This window comes from Canis aureus, chromosome 31 (assembly GCF_053574225.1).
Source record: "Canis aureus isolate CA01 chromosome 31, VMU_Caureus_v.1.0, whole genome shotgun sequence".
Taxonomy (NCBI): Eukaryota; Metazoa; Chordata; class Mammalia; order Carnivora; family Canidae; genus Canis; species Canis aureus.
In genome coordinates this window covers 6132039-6155607 of record NC_135641.1, presented here as the reverse complement: position 1 = coordinate 6155607, position 23569 = coordinate 6132039, and the positions used below count along the sequence as shown (strand labels likewise).

General features: G+C 34.7%; 1 long non-coding RNA gene across 1 annotated transcript; it reads right to left on the bottom strand.

Annotated features, from left to right (window-relative positions):
* Positions 1-5609: 5609 nt before the first annotated feature.
* Positions 5610-23569, bottom strand: LOC144302141 (uncharacterized). The gene is made up of 4 exons (XR_013369013.1): positions 23254-23569; positions 17668-17865; positions 13903-14050; positions 5610-7295 (listed from the first exon to the last, which is right to left on the bottom strand). It is a non-coding gene; the product is annotated as an uncharacterized LOC144302141 (long non-coding RNA).

The following is a 23569-nucleotide window of genomic DNA, read 5'->3' as shown; positions in this document are numbered from 1 at the left end:
TTTTGTCAGATGTGTCTTTTGCAAATATTTTCTCCATGTCAGTGGCTTATCCTATCATTCTCTTGAGTATTTTTTAATATAAGTATCAAAAGAGAGTAGAAACATTTTCCCCACCACATTTTTTTAAAATTTTTATTTAGTTTTGATAGTCACACAGAGAGAGAGGGAGAGAGAGGCAGAGACACAGGCAGAGGGAGAAGCAGGCTCCATGCACCGGGAGCCCGACGTGGGACTCGATCCCAGGTCTCCAGGATCGCGCCCTGGGCCAAAGGCAGGCGCTAAACCGCTGCGCCATCCAGGGATCCCCCTTCCCACCACATTTTGATCATTGTGTAACATGTTACATAATTTCTAGGTAATGAAATTAAGAGAAAAAGAATTAGGCAGAACGTCTATTACAAAAGAACAACAAAATGATGTCTTGAGTCAAGAATTCATACAATTGGAGAAAATAAAATAAACTACAATAAGAATTTCTTTGTATTTAAGTCTTCTCTGTATATGAAGAAGTGTATTCTTTATGACTAGAGTGTTGGCTAGCATTAACCTTAAGAGTAACATGAATTCTTTATTTTTTTAAAGATTTATTCATTTATTTGAGTGAAAAAGAAGACAGAGAATGTGAACTAGAAGGATATGGGGTAGAGGGAGAGAGAGACAAGCAGACTCTCTGCTCAGTGGGGAATCTGATGTGGGGTCCCATCCTAGGTTCTCAAGATCATGACCTGAGCTGAAATCAAGAGTTGGACACTTAACAGACTGAGCCACCCTGGTGCCTCAAGAGACCCATGAATTCTTTTACAGTTTAGACAAATCATTCCATTTTAGATGTTGGATGGAACAGGAAAAGAATGGAGGCAGATGAGAAAGTTATAAGAGCACCCACATAATTGACTTTTAATGATAGCTTACAGGAAGGCCAGTAGCTGTGGTGATGATTTAATGATAGAAAACTAAATTAGTAAGACATCTGTATTAAAGGATTTTGATTATTTGGTAATTAGAAATGAGGGAGGATAAAAAAGAAGAAAAAAGAAAAGGAATGAAGGATGGAAGGAAGGAAGGAAGGAAAAAGAAAGAAAAAAGAAAGAAAATGATATTTTTACTTGTAGAGATAGATATGAGGAAAAACAATGTGATGGGTATTGATGAGTTGAATGTGGACAGACTGAACTTGATAATCTTTATTTTTTAAAGATTTTTTCAGTTTTAAGTAATCCCAATGTAGGGCTCAAACTCATAACTGCGAGAACAAGTTGCATGCTCCACCAACTGAGCTAGTCAGGTGCCTTGAACTTGATATTCTTGTGTAATATTACAAGATAAACATCTGTGGGTAGCTATATATAATGGTCTGGAGTCCTAGAAAATTCTTTGAGCTAAATATAGAGATAATGGAGTTAGAAGCATAGCTATCATTTAAATGTCCACAAGGAATAATTGCTAGATCCTAAGTACTGTTCTAAGTGTCCCGTATATGTGTACTGCCATATATACAATTTAATCTCCATGACAGCTAAATGAGGTGCAATGATATTATTGGATTCTCATGCCAGAGGATTAACTGAGACACAAAGAGTTAAGTGCATTGCCCAAGCTCACAAATATTATTAGTGGTGCTGAGGCTTGAACCCAGGAAATTTTTAGCCAAGTATAAGGTCTGAAACATAGCATTATATACTGCTCCTCAAGAGATGATAATTGAAATCATGAGAATAAATGGTACCAATCAGAGATAACCTCTAAAATAACAATAAAATGGCCTGAGATTCAAACCTTAATGGAAAATCAACATGGAAAAAAGCCACAACTAATAGAAAGGAAAAGTAGGGTGTTGGTACCAAGTGGCTGGTGGTGGGGAAAATGGGTAGAAATGGGTAGAAATGGATGCATCCCAAAGGCAGAAGATTAACCATGGCATCGAGGGCCAGAATATCCAGGAGAAGTAAATTTCTCAAGAAGGAGAGAATGGCGGGCTGGTAGTGTAAAAGCCACCCCAAGTGACATTTAATACAGGAATAAAAATATTGACTATGCTTAGCAATGAAGTTCACTGTGGTCTTGCTGTTAGAGCTGTAGCAAGGTGTACTGTTGAATAGTTTAAAGGTGTAGGAAAGAAACACTACAAAAAAACCCTAAGTGGTGGCTTGTCTTATGAATTTGAGGGAAGAAATCAATTAACCTTTTCAAATTCTGAAAATAAACATTTCATTGTAAAATGGGCATGATCCCCAGTGTCCTAACAATCTATATGTAATTCTACTTTGAAAAGGAATCTACTTCATTATTGCTATTATAAGGCAAATTATGTCTCCAGTAAAACATACGAGGGAGTGGAGGACAGGATTTGAGCGAAGATATTTTCTATCTTGGCACATTAGGAATCACAAACTAGTTGGTGCTCTAAGGAAAAAAAATGACCAATTTATTTAGTTCTCTCTGAATTTCATGGCAAATGGCCTGTACAGAAACAACAGATGCCCCTGTTAACTTGATGTCTTCTCTGAAACACAAAAACTAAGAAAATTATGACTTATACTTTTAAAAGAGAAATAAAAATAAAAATAGCACATTAATGTAAATGAAATTTATTAGTGATCAGAAACACACATTGGAATTTAACATTTCACAAAACATTTCTGCAGCAGCAGTCTTGCATTTTAAAAGTAAATGAGCCTGGATATATTAAAAATATTCTGATACTACTAAAGCATTATAAAAGGTTTTTGAATATCTGTGGCTTTTATTGCTTCTTCCTCAAAATAATATGTTTACAGGCTGACATTTCTTACCCTTGTTGCAGTAACTTTGGGACCAGGAGGTATGAACTTCACACGGCATTCTAAATGAATTTCATAAACACAAATCCTTGGGGACATGAAGGATCCAAAGCAACCCTTTATCTATGAATCAATTTTGATGTTCCAATAAATATATGCTTTTCATGGAAAGAATAGTGGTCTAAAAAACTCTTTTCTAAAAGAATTCTACACTAAAAGCCTTTGAAATTGAACATTAAAAAAACTCAGAATTGCATTAAAAATAAATGTGATTGCATTTAGCAAATATCTATAGCACAAGTACCAGTTATAAATGTTGCTCCAGATTCCTGCCTTTAGTTCAGAACCAAGAGAAGGAGTCAGACAGGAAGCAATTACATATAAAATAAAATGACAATAAAACACAACAGGGGTATCTATAATTTGCTATGGAATGCAAATCCATTTACTTGGAAAATTTCTCCAAAAGTTGTATAATTTTACAGCATATAAAATAATGTCATCTATATTATCTGCCTTTGTGGACAACTTTCTTGGCTCAGCAGTGGATAACAAAAATTTGCCACACTGATTTGGAGTTTTGGGCCCATAGTAAATTTAAGAGCACTTGAAGATTATTTCCCCACTTCCAGAAGAGCCTTCATGGTCAGTTGCTGCAACTGCCAGTGCTCCTAACTCTGCGGAAGTGAGGATATCTGAATTGGAAGCAGGTTTTCTCAAGTGCATCAAGATGTGTAATTTTATACTCTCTGCTACTATTAGCATTATCCCTGAGTGAGTTAACTCTGAACATAATCCTGTAAGATTTTCTGTTGGTTTTCCTAATTTACTCATTATGCAGTGTCTATGTCCAGGCTCTTATGTAAGCCTGGTTATGAACATTAGAAACCACATCCTATCGCACTCTAGCCTATGTTATGCTATCCAAAGATCTTTCTGTAGATACACTCCAGAAAACCTGGGATGCATTTAAAGCAAGGTGGCAGCATTTGAAGGAAACCATATAATAAACTTGCTATCTCCTATAAATTTTACATGCAAATCCCTGAGTAGGGTGGAGGGAGAGGAGGATGATCAGTCCACCTTAAATATAGCTTGAAGATACTTAATTATGGGATTGCTTGGGTGGCTCAGTTGGTTAAACCACCAACTCTTGGTTTGGCTCAGATAAAGATCTTGTGGGATGGAGCCCTTTCTGGAGCCAGGGGTGGGGGTCTAGATGCTGCACTGAGGGTGGAGTCCGCTTGAGATTCTCTCCCTCTCCCTCTGCCCCCCCCCAACTCATGAGTAATCTCTCTCTCTCTCTCTCAAATAAATAAAATCTTTAAAAAACTAAAAATAAAATGTTTTATTATCCTGATAGAGTGATTGCACAGCTTGAAAACATAATTTTCTGAGTTGTTTTTTTGTGTGGGAATCCAAACTGCAAGACTAATCAGTATAGACTACTCTACTCAGGACCTAATCAATTGTTTAACTAGGACCTTTAGATTAGGAGAAGCTCTTCTTTGACCCAATGTGAAGTTAATGAGAAGAAGTATTAATACAGTCCTTGTGACAGCACAAGGAAAACTGTCATGTTTATGAACAAGTCTTGAAAGTAGCTCATGCAAAGTGCAATGCAGCTTGTCATCCCTGGATCTTGTACTCTGTGGGCAGAGTTGATAACAATGGTACTGACAGGTTGCAAGAAACAAAAACAAAGAATTGGGTAACAGAATATTGGTAAGAAGAAATATATTTTAAAGAATGAAAGAGTAAACACATTTACAGTTTGACAAACACAACTTGCTAAAAATGAGTACTGTCCTCCAAGAAACCAGGAAAATAGACACGCAGGGTGATCACTGCTAAGTAGATCGAATTAAAGAATGAAAAATAAAGAGGGAAACATATTTGCACATAGAGGAAAGAGCCAGAAAGGATTATATGGTCCACAAAAAGGTGAGGTGGGAGTTTTTTCTTTCCATCTTTGAAATTAAAATGAATGAGGAGGTTTAATTTTAAACCGCCTAAATAAATTAAATCATTATCTGCACACAAAATAAATAAGTCATGAACTTCATTATTTATGAAGATACTTGTTATAAATTTATATTTCATTGTAGCTCCATGTAATCTTCAGAGCATCTCTGTCTTCTGAGTGTTTGTTCTGGAAAATTGGACAGTGAATTGTAAAAAGCACAGAAAATGCTTTCCGAAGGAACATGAAATACTGAATCCCTGGAGAATGCAGAACAGAGCTTCTGCGCAGGCTGAGTGGAGGATGGAGTGCGGGTTTTCTGGGAGAGGAATCTTTTTGTTTTGCTTTTCTTCTTATTCCCAAGAGTTCTGTAGACTTCTGGAATCACTAGGTAGATTGTGAGGCTGTCTTACCGAGCTAAGTCCTAGCATGTTCTCAGAAAAAGTTACACATAGGTATGCATTGTGCATTGAGTATAAAGCCTCCAACTGGAACTTGGAGGGCCAACTAGGTGGCTCAGTAGGCTATGCATCTGCCTTCGGCTCAGGTCATGATCCTGGAATCCTGGGATCGAGCCCCACACCGAGCCCCATATTGGGCTTCCTGCTCAGCAGGGAGTCTGCTTCTCCCTCTTCCTCTACCCTACACCCCGCTTCTCCTCTCTCTCTCTCAAGTAAATAAATAAAATCTTTAAAAATAAATAAAAACTATACTTTCTACAATATTATACTAATAAAACTGATGTGTAGCTGTGTTGCTTATTCAGGCTGTTGACATTTTTAGAGTGAAATCCAAGAAGAAGCCACTTATTCCATAATTACATATATGTTACCAAGATGTTATCAAAGAAATAAAAGCAGCTAAGTTTATATTACTTATCCTCAGTGCACACAGAGAGAAAAAATAAACTAACATTTATTCAAACAGCCCATAAGTAGACATCAAAACTTGTGCGACTGTTATATGCTAGAATGGGGTGACAAGAACAACGTGCCCTGTTAAATGGTACCATAACTATGCTGTTGTGTTAGTTGTTGTCCATGGTGGTAGTGTTAGGGTCTTCATATCATGTTACTGTTTATTCCTCACTATGATTTGTGTTAATCCTCTTCCAATATATGGTATTATAGAAAATCAGGACCAATACCTTGTGTACAATTATAATCCCCACAATTTAAAGACATAGAGCAAGTAGATGGGCATGAATCTCACTCCTCTTTCTCTCTCAGGTATCAGTAGTGTCTTATGGTAGATTCATCGACTTCTCTTGACATTTCTTGCAGTTTTCTGGCATATTAAATTATCTTTTATTCCTTCACTCAATAAGTGTTTATTGAGCACTACTATTAAAGTTACTTGAGATGCAGTGATAAACCAAACACAATCCCTGTCTTTAAGAGTAGGTAGGTCGTGGTAACTTCTCCTATTAGAAGCAACTCTTAGGCAGCTGCACTGTGTACCACATGACTGTATCACCAGACATCTGTCATGAATGGGTGACAGCAGCTAACCCAAGAAGTTTCAGGTCATGGCTTGGCCAGTAACTTCTATCTGACCTGATGTGGAGGGCTGACCCGGACTTTTAGTGGACTGGTGTCTTAGGGGGGTGGCCTTCCTTCTTAAGTGTTTTCCAGTGTGATAGTTTTTCCTTCTACCTTCTTTTCATCCCTAGTATCATCATTCCCAGTCTATCTCTTTGAAGCTTTTACACCTGTTAATTTTTTTTTCTTGGTGGTGGTGGTGGTGTTTTATTTTTTTCCTTTAGGTGAGATAAAAATGCTAGATGGGGCTGGAATAAGAGGAATACCTTTCCTATAAGTAAAATAAAACCCTATCAGATCTTTCCCCTCTGAATATAGACGTTGGCTATGGAGAAGGCCTTGAATCTATTTCACAATTTTTCTCTTCCCCTGCCCCTTCCAAATACATGAGAGGACTTCTCTCAGATAGTGACAGTGTGAAACTTCTGAGGTTCCTGCAGGTAAGGTACAACTGCAGAAGTATAAGGGCACCCATTCCCATTAAGAATGCAGTTCCCAGCAGGTGCCCAGGTGGCTGAGTTGGTTATACCTTCAACTCTTGATATGGGCTTAGGTCATGATCTCAGGATCATAAGATTGAGCCACACATCAGTTTCATCTGCTTAGGATTCTCTCTTTCTCTTTCTCTTTCTCCTTCTGCCCCTCCCTGACCCCCCACTTGCATGTGTGTACTCTCTCTCAAAAAAAAAAAAGGAAAAAGAAAAAGAAAAAAAAAGAATGAAGTTCCCAAGAATTTCTCATATTCACATTATTCCACACTCTGTCTCAAGCTACTTGTTAAAGTTACCATTTCAGTGTTTCTCCATTTATGGATTCTGCAACTTCTCTTCCAGACAAACTGATCTCATGATGTCTCACTAAATGAGCCTGTCTCTCCAGATAAACAGGTAGTAGTTTCTCCCAAAATGAATTTTCTGATGGGTCCAAGGTAAGTGACTGCTTTTCCATTTCTCCAGCCTTTGCTTATTGTAATGAGAGGAGTAAGGACTTGCAAACTCTTTACAGTGGGAGCTGAAATCAGAAATCCAAATATTAATATTATTAGCTTAGTTATGCCAATGCATCATTCCATTCGAGACTTTATAGAACAATGAGCATGGCATAGGGAATAAATATATTTTAACCATAGCCATAATGTGCAAAACCATGCATGTAAAACCTACTTCAAGGGGTATATATAAGAATAGGAATAAAGTATCTGGATCTTGCTTCTGATAGAAATGGTTTCAACAGAGGCGTCTGATAGCTCAGTTGGTTAAGCATCTACCTTTGAATCAGGTCATGATCTCAGGGTCCTGGGATCAAGCCCTATGTCAGGCTGCCTGTTCAGTGGGGCAGGGCATGGACAGTTTGTCTCCTTGTCTCTCTGCCCCTTCCCCCAATCATGCTGGCTCTTGTGCATTCTCTCTCTCTCTCTCTCAAATAAGTAAATAAATCTTTTTTAGAAAAGAGGAAGAAGTGATCTAGATCAAAAGCAGAAATCAAGTATGGAGCTAAATAGCGGAAAGTGAAAACCAAAGAGGTGACAATTAAAAAGAGAAACTGGATGTCAAATTTTGGGAAATCACTAATTTGAAGCCCAGAGGTTCATAGATTTTTTTTTTCCTGAGCATTTTCATAGGTGTGAGACATACATGGAAAATGTCATAACAGAGGAAAGACCAGCTCCTTTGGGGTGACTTGTTTCACATAGGACTTGTAAAGCTTATTATTATTATTATTATTATTGAATATTTGTTAAGAGTGTAGCATATTCATTACAAACCAAGAGTATACTTGATTGATTTACCACCTTATCACTAAAGTCTGCATCCTCATCAGGTCAAAAGTGCCTAGAGTCTTAGATATAAAAGCAAAGAAAGTTTTCATCTTCCAGGTAAAGGGTCTCAAAATAGTTCTCAAAAGTTATCATATGTAAATCATGTTCCATATTATAAAGCAAAGTTTAATGTGCTGTCAGATTTAAACTTGGGTGAGGGGAAGCTCTCGTCTGGGGCTTTTAACTTAGACAGCTTTTGAGAAATTAGTGTCACCTAGAAGCATTTTATTGACAATTTAATGATTGAGTTTTCTTCTGCTAAGGACAGAGATTTAAGGTGAAAGCAATGTCACTAATATTAAAAACAACTTTATCACTCAGAAAGACAAGTTTTTCAAGTCTGAGTCTCTTTGGAAACCTTGAAAAAATAATTTTGATTCTGGAACATGTTGGTTTTATGCCAGGTTTTGCCAAAGATTGCCAGCTCTGTTGATCTAGAAATTACCTTGCATAATTGTGGTTTCATTAGAAATCATGTTCCCAAATATCCCTCTTTATTGTTCTATTACGAGTTACTCACTGTGTTCTATTTTTTTGTTTGGGTTATAGTAATACTGAATATGCCCACAATATGACATCAATATTAATTAAACTCAATTTATCACAGCAACTAGGAATGGTAGCACTAAATTTAAATTTACCTCAAATAATCTGACAGTTTTATATTTGCATTAAAAATCATAGTAACTAAAATTGATCTCCATAGCCCTCTCTAACTTAGGAAATGGGGCAGTTAATCTAATTTTCATCTCTGAATAAGCTCAAAATTGTGTTTATAAAACAAAACGCATGAGTTCCATTTCTTCTGTGTTGGCCTTAGCCTCTGCAGCTTATCTGCAGAAGTAGGTAAAATCTGGAAGGTATTCAATACTGGGAGGAAAGACGAACATCCCCTATTTTTCCTTTGTGTCTTTTTGCTCTTCTGAGTTGCTCCCAAGGATGGACTCCAGCTACTGATCAGTGCAGCAGATGCACTGTTGAAACTTGCCTTCTCTCTAGCCATAGAAACCAGGGAAAGAAGCCACAGTAAACAGATAGATTAAGAAGGAATTTTGGAGAGAGCCAAAGAAGTAAATCTTTTAATTCTGATGTGAATAGAATTCTTAACTTGACTTTTGAATTGTACATTCCCATGTACAAGCAGACCCAAGGCTGCACCAAGGATGCTAACTATCTGAACTGAGTCATGAACTACATGCATCAATCTGAGTCTAAAATAAGCCCCTTCAATCATTGTAGACCACCCCTCTTTCTCTATAGTGATATTCCTTTTTTTTTAAGTTTAAAGTCCTATTTGACTAAATTAAAACTATTTGCATGTTTTAATCCTTTTAAAATTCATTTACTCTCATGTATCTATATTTATATTAAAGTTGTACCTTCTTTAGGTGCCATGTACCTGAGTTTCTCTTTTTGAATCACTATGTCAATAGGCGCCTTTTAAAAAGAGTGTTTATGGTATTATTCATTTTCAATACATATGGGAAAGCTTAAGTCAATCTTTTAATTTCACTGTATTACATTCTAATTTTTTATTGCATTTTCCTTCCTTCCTTATTTTGTCATTATTTTAATATTTTATTTTTTAAAATTATTTTTATTTATTTATAATAGTCACACAGAGAGAGAGAGAGAGGCAGAGACACAGGCAGAGGGAGAAGCAGGCTCCATGCACTGGGAGCCCGATGTGGGATTCGATCCCGGGTCTCCAGGATCGCACCCCGGGCCAAAGGCAGGCGCTAAACTGCTGCGCCACCCAGGGATCCCAATTTTAATATTTTAATAGACTATTTTAAATCATCTATTTTTGGCCAAAATTCTATTAGTTTGCAGTAATTGTTCCTGAGATTACTATATACATGTTTAACTTTTCACAGCCAACTTGGAGTTAACACTTTTAAATCTAACATCCAGTCAGTCTCAAAGACAGTTTGTATCTCCTGTACTTTTTTCTGGTGTATGGGCAATACTTTCCAATTTCTTTGCATGCCTCATAATAGTAGTTTTCTGTTTTTGTTTTTTTTAATGAGGACCTGACATTTTAGGTGATGATTAATGGCAAGTCTGGGTACTGATACTCCTTCTTCCAGAGCTTATTGTTATATTCTTTGTCATTTTTTTGTTGGTTGGATTATTTCTGTGAAGCATATGCTCCATCCTACATGTGAGGCCTTAGATGTTGGTCCTCAGGGAGGCCACAACTTTGAGCATTGGCATAGTCATCCTGGGATGACAGTGGTACAGATCTCTTACTGGCTTCTTGACTATACACAGCTGTTACGTTCCACTGATGGCCAACTGATTATCCTTTCGTTTTGAGCTAGGCCCTAAATTGCTCCACAAACTAATCTAATTGTGGTTTCTTTGAAGGAATAGTGTCTGAGATCTGTGTTTGATGTTTTTTGGCTATATAAAGGCTCCTCTCAACTCTCCTGCTCTCTAACCCTTCTTACTGAATTTTCATAGATTTCCTTGAGTAGGTGTTTTTTCATTGCTCTTTGCCCTTAGCATCCAAAATCATATAATTCACCAAGGAATAGATCGGTGGAGGTTCTTTTATTGCCAGAAATTGATCCTCAGGAATGTAACATTATTTAATGTTTGAAAATCAATAAATGCACTTATGATATTAACAGAATCATAAACCATATAATTTAATTCCCATTCATGATTTTTTAATGCTAAGCAAACTAGAATAATAACAAGCTGATGAAAAACATTTATGAAAATTTGACAACATAATATATAATGGCAAAACATTAAAGTGTTTCCTCCTAATAGATCTTTAAAAAGACATATATGCCTTTGGCTTAAGGTATGATCCCAGATTCCTGGGATCGAGATTGGGTTCCCTGCATGGAGCTTGCTTCTCCCTCTGCCTGTGTCTCTGCCTCTCTTTGTGTCTCTTGTGAATAAATAAAATCTTTTAAAAATAATAAAAAATTTAAAAAGACATATATGACAAATTTAACCATTTCTATATAGCATTTTACAGGTCATTTTAACCATTATAATAAAATAAGAAATTAAAATCCACAAAATTCATAATGAAATAAAACTTTTTCTATCTTGATATAATATCTGTACATGGAATACTCCAGAAATCAATAAATCATTTCTAAGAGTAAGACATAAATTTAATTAGGGTGTAAATTTGATATACAAAATCAGTGTTCTTGTGTAAATACCAGATAGCTGGAGAAAAAGAAATTTTAAAAATTATAATTACAGTATGCTCAAAAATCTTTGAGATACCATGGAATGAATCTAACATAACCATAATCAGGATCTCTACACTGAAATTTACAAAATAATACAAGGTGAAATGACAGAAGATATGGAAAATTAAATAATATACTATGTTCACATAGAAGAAGAATCAATATTTTTAAGATGCCAATTATCCTCAAATTAATCTACAGGCTAAACACAATCTAAATCAAATTCCAGCTGGATTTTTTTAATAAAAATTACAAGTCCTTCCTAAGCTTCAAAAGACATAAAGAGCTCTAGACTAACCAAATGTATGGGCCCCTTGATTTTCAACAAGTATCAACACAATTCAGGAAATTAGTGTTGTTTCAAAAATCCTATAGTTTCAACTGTATATTCATATGGAAAATCATAATCATGAATCATTGACTCCCATACAAGTTGGAATGAATCATACACCTAAATGTAAAATATAAAAATTAAAAATTATGGAAAACAGAAGTGAAAATGTTAAATGTGGAAAGATTTCCTTGCTAGAACTCCAGGTGGGCAAATTATAAGAATTCTAAAAAAAGATAGATTGGACTTATCATAATTAAAATTCAAGAAATTAAAAGGCAGACCACAAAGAGCAACTTTCTTGAAATATACTCTTAAAACTCAAGTATAGTAATAAAAACAACCCTATATAGATGGTCAAAAAGGTCTGAGCAGACATGTCACATAGGAAGATATATGAATGTCAATAAACACACTGAAATGTTCTACATATTAAAGGTAAAAGAAAATTAAAATCATAACTCAAAAACACCTTAAATTCATTAAAATGCTTAAAATTTAAAATGTAGATAGTACCTAATAATAACAGACATGTGGGCAAGTAGAAGCATCCTACACTGCTGTTATAAATATAAAATAATACATAGGGTTCTGGGTGGCTAAGTCATTGAAGTATCCAACTCTTGATTTCAGCTCAGGTCATGATTTCAGGGTTGCAAGATGGAGCCCCAGGTCTTGCTCTGTGCTCAGCAGTGAGTCTGCTTGAGATTCTCTCTAGCCGTCTCCCTCTAACCCTTTTCCCTGCTCTCTCTCTGTCTCTTAAATCAATCAATCAATCATCAATCAATCTTTAAAAAGAAATGCAAAATAATACAGTGAAAAACAGTTTGGAGTTTCTAAAATGTTAAACATACATCTACTCTAAGTCCCCACAATTCAGCTCCTAAGAGTATACATAAGAGGAATAAAAGCATAACCTTATAAATATTTTTGTGCAAATGTTTATAACTATTTGTAGAAACAAATAAACAGAAATAACCAAATGATTCTGAATAGGTGAATAATGAATAAACAGTTTGTGCTGTATCCATACAATGAAATACTACAGAGCAGTAGAAAGAAATGACCTAATGTGATGTGCAACAGTGCAGAGATCTCAAAATAGTTATGCGGAGTGAAAGAAGTCAGACAATACTGAGTATGCACTGTGTAAATTCATTCAAACAAAATTCTGGAAGATAAAGTCTAATCTACAGTAAAAGAAAACAGATTAGTGGTTTCCTAGGAAGAACAATGAAAGGAAAGACAAATTACAGATGGACACAAGCAAACTTTTGAGGGTGAGGAAAATACGCTTTATTTTGACCATATTGATGGTTTCCCAGTATGTCCATATGTCAAAACTCAATAGAATCTACAGTAAATAAGTGCAGTTTATCATCTATCAATTATCACTCTATAAAGTGGTAGAAACAACATATTTCAAACATATTTTCATTGGCTCTAATATATAATTTTAATTCTAATATTTTTTTTCATCTATTAAAATTAAATGTAAAATAGAATGGAACAAAAAGCTTAATAGATACAAGCATCCAAAAGGTAAAGCACCATGTCTTAGATCAAATTTGAATAGAATTTCAGCAGTAAACATAGTCTGGTAGCCTCAGGTGAAATTGGAGGATTTTCGCAAAGGGAAGTGTAAGAAATGGAACATTATCTTTCCTTACCACTTCTGGTTTTTTTCTTCCTTCAATCCTGTTTCTTTCCTCTGATTCTTCCTTTCTCCCCTACTCTTTATTTCTTTCTCATCTTCTTTCTGATCTACATTCTTTTCTTTTTAAATATTGTTTTTATCTTGTATCTAATCTCTGTTTTCTATTCTTATCTATACAAGCTCCTATTTTTCATATCTTCATTATTTTCCATTTATTTCCTCTTTCCTTTTATTGCTCCCACCCTAAAATCCGTCTTTATTTTTCTTACTTTTTATCTCACCATCTTAATTATATACTTTTGATACATAATTAAAACTATTAGTATATAATTATTGCTTGCATTTTTATGGTATTTAAAAATTTCAGAGCACTTCTAGAAATCTTACTGTTATCTTTATCATGTCACGTTTGGAGACAATGATACCTGCAGGAGTTCATATTCATAATTTTCTGTCAATAGAATTGGTTGAGCTATCATTTGCATCCAGGTATTTTCAACTTTCATTTACTATACCTCATTGTTAGTGAATTCTCCTGCATGATACTCTATGTTGAAAACAATGTTATAACATTCTATCTAACTACTTACTACTTTAAAATCCTGGCAAGACTTTCTCATTTGGTCCGCTAGAGTCATCTTTCTTTTGGTTGATGTCAGAATGAGGAATCACTCTTCTACATTTTTTTTTAAATAAACAATGCAAGGCACAGCTTGTATTATCGATGTCAGCATTACACTAATAAGAGACAAGATATGAATTTTCACTTGATAGTATTAAACACTTAGGAAAACATGTATGTAGAATTCAGTATCTCCAGAAAATACCTTCAAACAGGTTTTTTTCTTTTCTGGAAGATTTATGAACAGAAGCATAGCAATACATTCCATGAAGGATTTATAAATAATATCAGAAACATACTTTTTGTATACAATTTAAGGCCATTTGGGTATAATTTTTTTTATTTAGAAAATATAAAAGGGAATACATATTGTCAAAGTTTTTCACATAATTGTGCATTTATGATAAAGTTCAAATGCTGACCAAAAAAACTACCTAATATAATTCTAACAAAATATTTAAGAGGTTAAATAGCCTCAAATGTTCACAATCATAATTTTAAGAACCTGTCTTCAATATATCTATCTTGTTGATTGCTATACTTTTAATAATTTGACTCAGGCAACATATGGTAGTCTTTAAATTATTATGTAAGTATTCGATAAATATTATTTACCTTAATAAATCCTCTAAGTAGATAAACTTGATTGTCTAACTTTTAATTTAACTTAATAATATTCAGGTGACCAAACAACTTTTATTAAAAAAATTATGAAAATATAAATACTAAGCAAAGACTGTGTTAGCTTTGGTTCCAGGCTCTGGTCAGAATAAGTAGCACATAAAAAATTCTGTCAGAGGCATGAGACCCTCAAGATGAAGTCATTACAATAATAGTTGCAATCTTTAGCAATTAGCACCTTAACATTTGAGATCTGGCACATGATTATGAAACACCAACAATCATTATTTGCAACCTCATTAAGGTAGTGCAAAGGCAATGTTTTCAAGTGTCCTTGTAAATATTTATATGTGGCTGCTTTGACCAGAGTCAATCATTGACTTTTACATAAAATTTTCATTTTTCCTCATTTATAGCTCATTTGCAGGAATGACGGCAGGATATTATTTCATTCAGCTTAATTTTTGTGCATATACTCTCTGTGTTAATTAACTTTTCATGAAGTGTTACTTTTAACTCAATATTGTTCATTCTTTTCTGTGTCATTCATCTGTCTTTTGAATCACTTTATTTCTATAGTCACCATGAACTCAGCAATATATACTTTCTGTGAAGGAATGAGAACAGTGAAATAATCTAGTTCAGGTCATCTCTTTTTGATATTCTGCATTAAAAGGCAATAGTCCCAATTCTAATGAAGCACTTGTTGCGGCCTATATTTAATTATGGGACACAGGGCATGCCACAGAAATTAGTAAACTCAAAGCCATTGGCATGCTGAAGAGAGGCATCCTGCAGGAACAGTACATAAGTTTGAAGTTCAGACTGTTACTCAATGGACAGAGTTTTGACAAAGGCTGCATTACCTACTGGAATTCCTTTCAAATCTGGAATTGTACTTGAGAATATAGGAGTGCATTATCATAGACTCCCCTCAATTGACCAAGAGTAAAATCCAAACTCTGTAGAGGCAAGAGGGTAGGAAGTCCAAGACAAGATACAGGTAGACAGCCATGTTCATCGCAGTTAAGATGAAAGCACAGAAAATGGAGTAGAAGGTTCAGGTCAGCCCATGGTCAGGTACCCTAACCTAAAACTACAAACCCTACACGAGTGGTGATTGCTTCTATCAATAGAAGCAGGAGCTGATAATGACTAGAATGCATAATTATTTTGAAGTTCTAAAGACAATTGGGTAGAATGTAGACATCCAAAGAATGTTTCTTCATAAACTTGTTTCTTTGTTTCTTTTTTTTTAAAGGAGTTTTAGGTGAGTTGGGGGATGGGCGACATAGGTGATGAGGATTAAGGAATGTACTTGTGATGAGCACCATATGATTAAAATAAAAACTTAAATAAAAAAAGAAATTTGGGAGCATCTGGGTGGCTTAGTCGGTTAGGCATCCAACTCTTGATTTTGGCTCAGGTCATGATTTCAGGGTCTTGAGATCAAGCCCTGAGTCAGACTCCACACTCAGAGTGGAATATGCTTGAGATTCTCTATCTCCCTCTGCTCCTTCCCCTGATCACTCTCTCTCTAAATAAATAAATAAAATCTTAAAAAATAAATTTAAAATTTTTAGGTTACCTTTACAAAATATCAGTACTGATTTAAAAACACTGTCAAACATTATCTTACTGATTTGGGGGGCTTCCTTCCATTTATTCGTTTGTATTTATATAGCAACTACAAAGTGATGTTTCCTCCATATTGGTCATTAGACATACTGAGTTAAGAAGCCCAAGCAATGCAAAAAGGTGTTAATTCTCTATCTTGTTTTAATCATCTTGTTTTCAAAATCCGTATCTAAATTTGATTTGGATGTCAAATTCCTGTCTCTTCAGCACTGGCAATTGGTCACATTTCCTTCATGTACTGATAGATTCTTACATCTTCCTCTAATCTTCTTACTCTTTCTTCTAGTGTAATAGTAATATCCTCCTGCTCTTGGGAAAAGATCTGATAATAGCCATATATGTCATATGGCTACTTCATCCTTGAATATTTCTACTTAAATTCTTCTGAATAATTACAGAATACAAAGGTTTATTCTATCTAAAATTGAGCCATATAAATTACTTGAGCAGGTCACTCTGTAAGATATGAAGTCTTCGTTGATATGTAAATAGTAGGTGAATTTTAATACTGGAAAAAGCCATTGTGAAAACATTTGTTATCAGTGTTACTTCAAAGGTTTGGGGGAGTCTTAATCTCAAATATCATCCACTTTGGCTCATGAAACAGTTAAATTAAAAGTATAAACTATCTTTTAAAATTACACCAGATGTGCCAAGATTTATTTACTAAACTATGTTGATTTAGATCTGAGATGTTTGCCTGTATTCAGATCAAATTATTGAAGATTTGTAAACAGAATTTCATCAAGTTGATTGAAATAATTCAGTAAGTCACCAGATGTTCACCTATTATTACCATGTACAAGTAAAAGCACAGAGATTATTTTTTTTCTGGAATTTGGAGATGGATAATACAACACAAACAACACTTCTGACCTCACCTACAAAAATCAGAAGTTCCTGGTGTTTGTATTACAGAGTTTTTGATGTATTGACATCATTTTAAATGTGATACAATGAAAATCATCATGTCCAAAGCATCATGTGGGCTTGTCATCTTCTATTTTGCAATGCATTTTAAAATGGAGAAATGCTCACTATTCCTGAGGGAAAAAAGCTAACTTTTTTTTTATTGTTTATTACATCCTTTAATAATTTATCACCAAAGAAACCAAACTGTCAAAAATCACTGAGGCAGAACTGGCAGCTTGTCAGTTCTCACTGCTCAGTGAAAAAAGAGCAAACAGGCACAATCCATTAGAGACCACACAGCTCTAGTTACCAATTATCATAATGCTTTATTTAAAAATATTTTCTAGGATCATCCAAATACACACGTATATATTATAAGTTAAAAGAAAAAAAAACTCTCAATAGCTATTAATTTATTTTGTGAAAAGGTCATTTTGATGTCTGTAAGGAAGAGAGAGCAGATTTAAAACATGATTACTTTCCCTAAGTCTTTCAGTAGAAAAGATACCTGCTGTAAGCATTGAAGAAAAGCTTTCTTCTGTAATTTTTAACAAATTTTTACCTTTGTATTATGTTTCCATATTGTTCTGTCTTAAGTTCTCATTAAGAATTTCAGTCAAGGGACACCTGGGTGACTCAGTGGTTGAGCTTCTGCCTTCAGCTCAGGGCGTGATCTCAGAATTCCGGTATTGAGTCCGACATTGGCCCCCCACAAGGAGCCTGCTTCTCCCTCTGCCTGTGTCTCTGCCTCTCTCTGTGTCTGTCATGAATACATAAATAAAATTAGAAAAAAAATAATTTAAGACAAACTCCAGATAGCTCTGACAATACTTACATTGAGAGGTAGACAAACCTTTACACTTAATGATAATAAGTTTTTTAATTTGCAAACACCAGTAACCAAAGTCTAACAACATATTTCAGTTTAAAGAGAAAAAAATATCCCTTTCTCTCCAATTACAATTCTCTCCAAACATTACGGCTTTTACACTAAAATTAATAGCTGTACTTTAAAAGTAGAGCACTGACACAGGTGGTTTTGATTATTTAGATAAAAAGTACATGCCTATATAGAGTAGATGTAGTGAAATTATGACATTCATTTCAATCATTATTTCCTAAATCACCCATCATAAAGCTATCAATTATTAGTTTTTCATTCTATTTACCTTATATGTTATTTTACTTATTTTTTAAAAAATTCAACTCAATATACAATATTTTCTCAATCAATTGATAGCAACTCAACCTGAGATCTTAATAAATCAATGAAAACTGATGGTTATCAGTGCCTTGTAGTCCATTTTCGTGGTGAATAGACAATAAAAATAAGATGAACAGAGACACCTGGGTGGTTCAGTGGTTGAGTGTCTGCCTTTGGCTCAGGTCGTGTTCCCAGGGTCCTAGGATCAAGTCCCACAGCAGGCTCCCCACAGGGAGCCTGCTTCTCTCTCTGCTTATGTCTCTGCATCTTTCATGAATAAATAAATATAAAAAATCTTAAAAAAAGCAAAATGAACAGTGATGGGATGATTTTCCAAGATATATATGTGTTTTACACAGAATTGAAAAAGTGTCCTTCAATGATATATTGGAAAAACCATTTAGCATCCTCATACAAATGTCCAGTAAAGTCTATAAAGCAATGGCTACTTAAGGGAAAGCATGGTGTAGATAATTGCTACTTTTTTCTTTAACCAAAGAATTTTACTCAAGGAAAACAAGTGAATTATATATATTATTTTACATAATTATAAGCATAATTCACATTTATATATGTTTATATATAATTCACATGTTTATATATATGATTATATATAAATATACATGTATATATAAAGAATTTGAAAATAATTTTACTGTTAGCAGTATGTCTTCAGGAAATAGGTTTTATTTGAGTTTTATATATATAGATATATATAAGATTATAGTCATTAACGGATTTTAATAAGTCAAACAGTTTAATCCATCTTATTACACATTTGTACTAAAAAGACATGGGCTAACAAGCTATGAAATGACACAGAATAAACTTAAAAACATATTAATAAGTGAAAGAAGCCAATCTGAGAAGGCTACATACTACAGCATTATAACAATATGACATTCTGGAAAAGGCAAAACTGGAGACCATAAAAAGATCAATGGATGCCAGAGGTTGGTGGGGAAGGGGGAGAGGAGGATGAATAGGTGGAGCAGAGATTTTTAGGGCAGGGAAACTACTTTGTAAGATGCTATGATGGTGGATACAGGTTCTTTTTGCATTCCTGGACCCAGTTCCAATGAGGGGGTGGATTCCTTCCCACACAATATCAAGGAATTCTTGGACACCAGGAGGATATCTGAAAGTTCAACTTATTTCTGACACTATCTGGAGATGGCATGAGATTCCGTGGTTTAAGAGCTCAGTCCTATGAGATTGCCTTCCACCTCCCACTTTAGAGGCAGTGGCAAGCCCCAGGCTATTTGTTAGTGGTACTTCTGACCACATGCTTAGAGATTAGAGGGTCCAACAACTTCCCCTTCAGGTCCTTGTAATTTGCCAGAGCAACTCACAGAATTCACTTATTTAGGGGCTCCTGGGTGGCTCAGTTGGTTAAATGGCTGCCTTTGCTCACCTCATGATTTCAGAGTCCTGGGATCGGTCCATACACCAGGCTTTCTGCTCAGTGGGCTGTCTGCTTCTCCCTCTCCCTCTACTCCCTGCTCATGCATACACTCTCTCTCCCTCTCTCTCTTAAATAAGTAAATAAAATCTTTAAAAAAAATAATTCACTTACTTATGTTTACCAGTTTATTAAAAGGATATGACAAAGGATATGAATCAACAGCCAGATGAAGAGGTACATAGGGTGAGATATGGGGAAAAAGCAGGAGCTTCCTTGCTCTTTCCAAGGCACCACTCTTCCCACATCCCCACATGTTCACCAATCCAGAAGCTTTCTGAACCCATTCCTGTTGGATTTATATGGAGACTTTATTGCAGTGTCATAATCAGTGAAGCCTTTGGCCATTGGCTGATTCAACCTCCAGCCCTTCTTCCCTTCCAGAGATCTCAGGTGGGGATGGAAAGATGAAAGTTGCAACCTTCTAATCATCTGGTTGGTCCTCCTGGCAACCAGCAACCCCCTTTCCTGAGGTCCAAAAGTCACCTTCATTTATATAATAAAAGGTGCCTTTATCGTTCTCAACACTTAAGGACTTCCAAGGGTTTGGGGAGCTCTGACCCAGGAGTTGTGAACAAAGACCAAATGTATTCAAGGAATGTATTTTGGCCATCTGAATGAAAGAATATATTTTTCTTTTATCACGTGTCATTACATGTTTGTTCAAACCCATGAAATATACAATACCAAGAGTGAACCCTAGTGTAAACCATGGACTTTGGGAGCTAATGATGTTTTAATGTAGGTTCATCAATTATAAAAAATGTACCACTCCAGTGGAAGATGTTGATAATGGGAGAGACTATGCATGTGCAGGGGCAAGCAGTAGATGGGAAATCTCTATATTCTGCTCAATTTTTCTATAAACCTGAAACTTCTATAGAAAAATAAGTCTTTTTTTTAAAGTTCAAGTTATAGTAGTTCATACTATTTATTTCAGGGTGCATATTACTTAACATGTTAAATATTATAATTACTTCAGTAGAAAATTATATATGAAAAAGTATTTTTGCATTTTAAATATATCAACAATGATATTTGTGATTTATAAATCTGTTTATAACTGAATTCTGTATCTGAAATTATTTCCCATCCATGCCACTTTTTAATTGGAAATCTCACACACATAGCCCAATGAATTATTACATTTCATCTGCTTTGAAATTAGAGTTTTCTTACACCACCAAACTAATTGCCTCATTATTCCCAGAGATTACGGCTGATACTTCCACTATCTCATCATACAGTTTCCCATAGTGAAATCATCATATATTCCTCTTTTCTTAAAATTCTTTATCAACTCATCTGAAAGATTATTCTTTAAATGATTTCAGTTCACCTTTCCCTTTTATTCTTGCTTTCAAAAATTATTCAAAATCAATGCCATTTTGGATGGGATCAAAGCGAACTGGTGTGTTATAAACTCCATAGACTTTAACAAAACAAGACAATGTTTGTTGGATACTGCAGAAATACATAATTATAAAAAATAGGATTTGAGAAGAATTTAGATGGAAAGAACAACATAAATTAGGGGAAATGTACTTTTCTCATTCTGTTAGAGACAACACAGTTGGCTATAAACATCCATTCAGAAAATAAAGCCCAGGAGAAAAATTAGGGCTAACATTTTGACTGGAGTGCAATGCTTCACCAGTGACATTGCACTATCAATCTTGGTCTTAATGCATTTTTCCACCATTCATTGTCAAGAATTCATGATCTGCTGCTAGCATTAGCCACCTCTATGCAGGAAAATAGACAAAATATCAGCAGTATCTGCAACAGCTCCCCAAATCACCACACACCTTTCTATGCCACGGAATTGGTCTGATTCATGAAAAATGTGAGTGAAAAATTTAATGAAGCACCTGAAGAATGAAAAGCCATATTTTCTTCTAAAACAAATTGGCTATAGCTCAAGACATTCCAGGGTTTTAATATTAGTGAATGTACTTTGCAGTTTCAAAATGTTTCTAAAACTCTTAAAAAGCAGTAAGGTTAAGAGCATCATTCTATGAATAAATCTTTGTTGGAGACAACAGAATGATGTTTTCAAAATAAGCTTTCTTCAGTAAATGAGATACATGACTTTTACTCACCAGTGAAATGGTAACAATGTATCCATCCTTGAAAACTGTCTCCACATAAAAACAACCCTTTTAGAAAATCATAAGAATCAATTTTTTTAAAGTAATGACTAGGAAAAGTGTAACATTTTTTATTGTTTACTTTTAACTGTATGATAAAAATACTCACCACATGGGATGTTTAATAAAAAATTAGAATCAGTTCTCTGACAATCATTGAAGAGACCAACTAAAATGTATTAGAAATAACATGGGCAAAAAAAAAAATCAGAACAAATCTGGTATCTTGGAAGAACCTTTCTGTCTTGACAACAGAATAATAGATTTTGTGTTCTCCTCCATTAGTTACTTTTTCACCTTGGTCAATTATTCAAATCCACCTGTACAATTGCATAAAATGGTCTACAATTATGATGAAAATAAGACCTTCATCTCTAGGATATTCTGTTGCATAAGTAAGAGAGATCATACATGGGAATGCTAGATAAACTGCAACATCCTTATGCAAAATTTAGTTGCAATAAGTCAGCTTCTAACACGAATTATTCTGTTGATATGGGACCTTAAGTCATTAAATTTCTTTTCATCATTAAGTGCAACATACAGGAATACGTATATCAGATAGATGTATATATTCAAGGATGATAAAAATTTTCAAAACATGTTACTTATATTTTTGACATCTCCTTTTGCCCTTCCTGGTAAAATTCCTCACACATTCCAAAATCCAAAAGTGTAGCATTTTCTTATATTTTGTGATCATCAACAACTTGTTTGTCGTTATAGATTTATTATATGTATCCCTAAATATGTATGTTTCAGGTTGGCTTGTTTACAGAGTTCGGGGAGTCAAAGTAGCTGTCTTGGGCTTCCTCACAACATGGCAGTGGACTTTTAGAAAGGAATATTCCAAAAGAAAAATCCCTAAGGTGTAAGCATTTATCAATCTTTGTTTGCATAATAATTAGAAATGTTCTATTGGCCAAGCCCAGAGTCAATGTTGGAGAGCACTTCACAAGGTTATGGATTCTAAAAGATATGATTAATCAGGCATCAACAAGGCAATAGTCCACCACAGAGATCTAAGCAGATAGGTTGATGATATCACAGAAATATTTATCCACATTTTGGCTGCCTATATATCAAGCTAAAATTTAATATCAAATCTTTATCACTTGGCTGCTAAGAAAGGAGAGAAGAACTCCAGCCTTAGATGAACAGGACATACTCTGGGAAATAGAATATAAAATCTGAGTAACATTAACAAAATCAATTCATAATTATTAGAGTCTGGAACTGAAGCTTCTTAAGTTTCTCAAACATCCTCCAAAAGGAAGTAGAGTTAAAGGCATGTTTGAAAAAGAGATGTAATGATTTAATTATGCTACTCACCTAGTGGAGAGAAAGGAAATCAAGGGCTAGGCATCAGGAAGTTCCATGTTTCACTTTTTGGCTGTGGTCCAAATTAAAAATGTAATTTATATGCTCTCCAAATAGAAGTCTACCTAGTAGCCTGAGGATTTTTTGGTGACTATTCTGAAGAAACACTTGAAATTTTGGATTTTGTTTCCAATTGTTACCTTCCTTCAGAATTAGCATTGCCAATATCAAGGCTGTTTTCAAATAATAAACTTATATTGACAAAACTCTCATGCATAGTGAGAAGAACTGAAGTGTTGTCTCTAGAAGCAAAGAAACTGGATGAGTA